Source organism: Zingiber officinale, chromosome 8B (assembly GCF_018446385.1).
Source record: "Zingiber officinale cultivar Zhangliang chromosome 8B, Zo_v1.1, whole genome shotgun sequence".
Lineage (NCBI taxonomy): Eukaryota > Viridiplantae > Streptophyta > Magnoliopsida > Zingiberales > Zingiberaceae > Zingiber > Zingiber officinale.
The window spans coordinates 113,961,024-113,967,880 of NC_056001.1; the positions used below are offsets into that span (position 1 = coordinate 113,961,024).

General features: G+C 34.6%; 1 non-coding gene across 1 annotated transcript; it reads right to left on the reverse strand.

The window, feature by feature from the left end:
- Positions 1–3,347: 3,347 nt before the first annotated feature.
- On the reverse strand, positions 3,348–3,419 carry TRNAH-GUG. The gene has a single exon. It is a non-coding gene; the product is annotated as a tRNA-His (tRNA).
- Positions 3,420–6,857: the final 3,438 nt, after the last annotated feature.

Consider the following 6,857-nt stretch of genomic DNA (forward strand, 5'->3'; position numbering starts at 1 on the left):
ACTTGGGGGCTGGGAAGGAAGAGAGCGCGCCATGGGAAAGAAGATGAAAACTAACGATCGAAAGAAGAAAAAGGGGAGGACTTACTGAGAGGAAATTGCCAGCGAGAACAGAGAGCAAAAAACAATGAGTATAAGAGAAGGAAGATGAAGGCAAATGCAATATGACGCAGAAAGAAATAATAGGGGTTTAAAACCATGTGGATGGTTGCCCCGAGCCATCTGATTGAGGGTTGGGGAAAACAAGGCTTAATCTGGGTCGTCGAATTCAAAAAGGCAGAAGCCGTCACATCAGATCTCAACAGTCATCCGTCATATCACACATGTTGCGACAGGGAAAGGCGACACGTGGCATCCAATCACAAGTGCCATTAATGAGGAATAGAAATTAGTGACAGACAAATGATTAAAAAGCATACACTCCATGCTTTACATTAATAGCAAGGGATTTGAACAGTTTCCAAGAAATCATAGTGATATCAATAGGAATTAAAAAGCACTAAGTATGGGTGCCCGATCAAGAAAGAAATCAGAAAAGGCTAGCAAACAGCTAAATGTCGTCCACGACGGGTCTGAGCGGCAACAACCTCAAAGTCCCCTGATCGGAAAAGAAATCAAAAGAAGGCTAACAAATGACTAAGTGTTGTTTACGACGAATATGAGCGGCATCTACCTCTGAATCTCCCGATCGGGTGGAGATCCCCTTTTTGAAGAGTGTTAAAGCAATGATTGTGCAAGCAGAGTGGCGGCTCTAAATCCTAGAACGCCTAACTAGGAAGAAGAGTTGCAAAGAATACTAATTGTTTAGTTAGTCGGACTTGCAGCCTCCTTCGACTAGATTTGAGGGAAAGACTTGTGATACGGTGATAAAGACATACCCCACCAAAAGTGGGTCAAAAGTAGTGAAAATCGATTGATGTAGAGGTCAAAGTCAATAGGGGTCAAAGGCTCCTGCAAACGCTATGGGGGCTGCCTGATTAGATTACATGAGCGATCGGACATGACTATCCGACTGGGCCTCTAGCTTGGTATGGAAAACTAGACTGTCGGCACCATCCTGGGCCTCCAGCTCGATCGGAGTTGGCATAGCAACCGTGGACCGGCAAGCTCTCTTCATCGGTAAATAACAATTTCCCTGATCCGCGGTCAGAGTCGTTCGGACCTCAAGGCCAATCGAGCTCAATTTTCCTCCACTCTGTTCTAGGAATGTGTCGAGTGAGCGTCGAATTAGGTGTTGTACCCCATGAGACCGAACAGGCATCCTCCCGACCGGTCCACGACTGATCGAACTATAGCAGGACCCATACATGTCTTTTTGTACTCTTTTGAAAGTTTATGTTGCTGACAACAAAGCATGTCCAACCTGCAAATCATATTTTAGAATATTCTAGCCTGTCACATCAAATATTTGCATACTCACTTAAGGAAAAATATCAGTGACACTTTTTGATCTGTCTTTTCCAAGGATGCTTGAGAAAACGTGCATATACTTTGAGATGCGTGCATAAATACTATAGTGGCACTATAAAAAGGGGTCTTCATCCACAGACGGAGGTATGCGATACTTTGTTATTCTATACGCTCTAGGCCACTGTTCATTTTCTACTATTTTTCTCCACTGAGTCAAGAACTGACTTGAGCGTCAGAAGGCTAATGCCGGAAAACCCTTCCTAGCCCGTCACAAATGCTCTTGGTTTTACAAATCAATGAGGAGTTTTCATTAAATCAATCATAGAATCACATTCTCAATCTACCATCTTCTCTACTTTTGAACCGAATCAAACAATTTACCATTATACCAAGAAAGATTCTAATAACAGGGAGGGATGATCTTTTAAAAAGGCCCCAATTATTACCAATTCTCCTAAAACAACCAATAAAAATTAAAACTTCAAATTTAAATTTTCTTAATTTAAACCACATCAATCATGTGGCAAAAAAAGACCATGCTTTTGAACAACTTCTGGAAAATTAAATACAATTTCAACAATTGATCTCATCGTGAAGAAGTTGAATGAAACGGTTCTATGCTTTACCGAGGTTTTTAAGTTGCAGTGGTTAAATCTTTCGAATGGTTAGTTAAGTATTTAATAATTGAATTTTAGTTACGGTCTATTATATAAAGTAAAATAATAATTCTAAAAATATTATACAAGTCTTTTCAGATTTTCTTAATAATCAGTGAAAAACTTAGGTATACTAATCGGTATTAATCAATTCAAACAACTAAATACTAAATTTAAAACCAAAAAAAAATTGAAGGGTCTTTACTGGACCATAAAGTGCGTATTTAAAAGAAAGAATAGCATTGCTCATTTCTGGGAGAACTTCCTTTCCTTTTCAAGGGGTTTGTCATTGAAAATTATATATATAAAAATAATATATATATATATATATATATATATATATAATCCATCATTTTATTCCTATTTTTATGTATCCATCATTTTATCTATTTATTTAGGATCGATCCTAGGATGGTCAAGATGGAGCCAATGCACAAAGTTCCACCTCGGACAGAGCTCCACTTCTATTAATAAAAAAAAAATTAGTATTTATTGAATAAAAAATTAATAAAAAAAATCCAATTATAGAATGGAAAATGATTGTTGATTTTTTTTTATAAAAATGTTAATAATAAAATAGAGAAATACCCACAAAAAGAAGTTCGATCATATCATTTTTTCCTCTATTTTTTCTATTTCTTTTTAAACCCTAAATTCACTTTTGCTCCTTGTCTCTCATTCAAACTCTTCGCTTTCGTCCACTTTGATGGTCATCGACAGCCACCTTCCTAATTCTCATATTGTGCGTCACCATCGATATCCACTGACACTACACACGTGCTTAGACTCTTCAAGACTTTAATTTAGGTAGAATTTTTTTATTTGATTTATGTTAATTTAGCTTGGTGCATGATTAAATAAAAAATAATTTTAAATTATTTAATTAATTTGTTTGATCTATTATTATTATGATAAAATTCTTATCCTATTAATAAAATATTAATAAATTTTTTTTTTATAAATTTTATTATTATTTTTATATAAATATAAAAGGTCTAGATTTTTTTTTATACATATCGAACCTTTCAAAATCTAGGCCGACACGCTTATCCCTGAACTAATATTTTTTCGCTCGTATTTTTTTTTTCTAAAATATAATAGGAACTCCAAATCCATGACATTGTTTTTTTTTTAAAAAAAATTGACGATTTATTTTTATTTTTGAAAAATAATAATAATATTCCATCTAATTATCTCAAAAAAACTCATATTATTTTGCAAAATGGACAGTGAGCAATAGGGAAAAAATAAATCCAGATATTGACAAACAAAAACATAGAGTAATGTGGCTGCTGGGATTCGAGCCCAGGTCTCCACGGCCACAACGTGGAATTCTCACCACTAAACTACAGCCACAGATGGAGTAAACTTGATACTTCTGCTAACTAACGTTTATATTCATAAACGATCAAACCTTACAATAACATTAAATTCTTGTGAATTCTGAGATCTCGCTAGCCGCCGAGAACTGACGATAGTTATTAGAGAAATGACTCGGTTGTCCTGCAAGTAACGTCGGTAATGTGGTTTCAATAAATTCAGATATTAATGTAGCAATAAATTAAGAGATACTAATAATAAAAACAATGTGGCTGCTGGCATTCGAGCCCAGGTCTCCACGGCCACAACGTGGAATTCTCACCACTAAACTACAGCCTCATAAAATATTTTCTCTAGAAGATTCAAAATGACCACATTGAACAGGCCGACATGGCAAAAAAGCATGGAACGAACGGAGGCGGATCCTCTAGACCGCCCGTCCGGCGGATTGGTGGAATTTGACGGCCCTATTTCCATGGCCGATCGAAGCCCTAGAAGTGGAGGCCGATTAGTTCTTCGATTTGGGATCGAAAGGGTGGATCTAGAGATCCAGAGGTGGCGGTGGAGAAGAGGAGACGACGACGAGGGCGACAACGAAAGAGAAGAAGCGCGTTATCAACGATGATTAGCTGCCTGCTAAAAACACGCTACGGTTAAATGTCCAATGGAATATTAATGAAATTACAAGATAATAAAAAAAGGATTTAGTCAGTACCTTTAATAACTATCTAAACAAATTTGTCAACTAATTTATTTCAACAATTTACTAAAGGACGCATTTGAAAATCTGAATTTACCAAAAGGCGTACACTACTTTGGTATTTACCAAAGAGCGCATTTTTTTAAAAGCATTTCCTATTTTAATTTGACTTTTTCAATTGTTTTTCTTTTCTTCATTATATTTCTCTCACTTCTCTCTCTCCTCTGTCGGCAGAATATAGGAATAACATTGGTCAATCTTTAATCACATTTTAATACATTTGAAGAAGCCAAAATAAATAATGGATACTATATTTGGACTCCTTGCAATTTTAGAAATCCACAAGAACTGAAATGGTTGCAATCGGAGCTTTCTAGGTCGATCAGTGAGTTTCGGTCAAAACCCACTGATGGACCTAGAGAGCTCCGATTGCACTCATTTCAGTTTATATGAATTTCTAAAATTGCAAGGAGTTCAAATATGGTGTACATTATTTATTTTGGATTTTTATAGAACAAGCAAAATCAAAGAATTAGCATAAAAGCCCACGTTGGGCCTGATATGGAATCATATCAGGCCCAACGTGTGTCTGATATCATTCTATATCAAGCCCACGTTGGGCCTGATTTGAGTCCATAACAGGCCCAATGTGAGTTTTTTTGCCGATTCTTTAATTTTACTTGTTAACATCTATAAAAAGTCAAAATAAATAATGACTAATCGATCTAGAAAGCTCCGATTGCACCCATTTCAGTTTCTATGAATTTCTAAAATTACAAGAAGTGAAAATATGGTGTTCATTATTATTTTTGGCACTCCTAGTGGTAGACCAGAGTTTTTAAAAAATCCTAAATCTCTCTTTATTTTTTTTTATTTTTTTATTTTTTGTTGTTATTAGGCCTGATATCTCTCATATCAGGCCTACATTGGGCCTGATATGGGGAGATATCAGGCCCAACGTGGGCATGATATCAGACCCACGTTGGGCCTGATATGATTCCATATCAGGTCCAACGTGGGCTTTTATGTCGATTTTTTGATTTTGCTTGTTAGCATCTATAAAAAGTCAAAATAAATAATGCACACCATATTTGAACTCCTTGTAATTTTAGAAATTCATAGAAACTGAAATGAGTGCAATCAGAGCTCTCTAAGTCCATCAATGGGTTTTGACCGAAATCCACTGATCGACCTAGAAAATTCCGATTGCACCCATTTTAGTTCCTGTGGATTTCTAAAATTGCAAGGAGTCCAAATATGGTGTCCATTATTTATTTTTGGCTTCTTCAAATGTATTAAAATGTGATTAAAGATTGACTAATGTTATTCTTATATTCTGCCGACAGAGGAGAGAGAGAAGTGAGAGAAATATAATGAAGAAAAGAAAAATAATAGAAAAAGTCAAATTATCAGGAGGGTAAAATAGGAAATGCTTTTAAAAAAGTGCGCTCTTTGGTAAATATCAAAGTAGTGTACGTCTTTTGGTAAATTCAGATTTTCAAGTGCGCCTTTTGGTAAATTGCCGAATTTATTTTACTAACTTTTATGCTAAATTCTTATTGGCGGTATCGTTTGAATCCTGTTTGACGATGCACATTACATTTCTCGTTCGAATGTAACGGCAACGAAGGAAATGACCGTTGACAAATGCGCCGCTTCGCCGACCAATAACACGGGATCAGCTCCATGTATTTGAGTAGGAAGAGAGAGATGGACGGTCGAAATAAGTTGATGCCGGTGCTTTACGATTCGAGCATTTGTGGAACAGGATCCTGATCTTATCGATTTAATCTCACGTTGTCTTGTCATGTAATAAAGAGCATAGTTTTTTTTTTAAAAAAAAATTCCTCTCTTTTTGTTTTCTTCTAAATGATATGTAAAGAATTTTTTAATTCACTACTGTAATTGATTTTCAAACATAGATCAAATTGATTTGGTGTGAATTGAAAAAGATCGAGATGTCTAATTATAGGAGAGAAAATGTCTATATTATAAATTAGAAAAAAAATTCTATATAGTAATAAACTAATAATATTATTACTAATAATATTTGTATATTAAATTTAATTTTTTTTTTCCAACATAATTCCTTTCAGGTAAATTAAAAAACACACTAGAAATATTTTTCTCTAAAATTATATAGCATATTTAATAAGTATATTATTCGTATCAATTATATTAAAATATATTAAAAAGAAAGTTTAATTTCATCATTTTGTACTCCTTCATCATTCTAATTATATATATATACTATATATATATATATCCTTATATATATAATATAACCATACATATATATAGGGAGGATTTACATGGAAATTGGGGGGCCGTGGCCCCCCAAGCTCCCTTGTAAATCCGCCACTAATTATCATTTACTCAGTTTTTTATAAGATTATATATAAGATTATGATCCTATGAACTAACTCACGTAAACTAGTTGGTATCGAAGTGGTGGACTGACATTAATGGACAAGGTTCGAATTTCGACTGAGACAAATAGGCCAATGAAATTGTAAAGAGCAACGGTTCGACATGGCAAATGGCGGAAATTAAACAAGAGCATGGAACATACTTGCCAAGACTGTATGTAACAAGCATCGTTTGCTACACTGAGGAAACTTCTTGAACATGATCAAAATCCCAAAATGATATAAGAGTTTCAATGTTACGAGATAATCCACCATACATGCCGACAAAAAATTTCCGACTCAACCTGAAAAAATAAATGATGTAAAAAAATAAATAATAATAATAATATATTTTTTTTTAAAAAA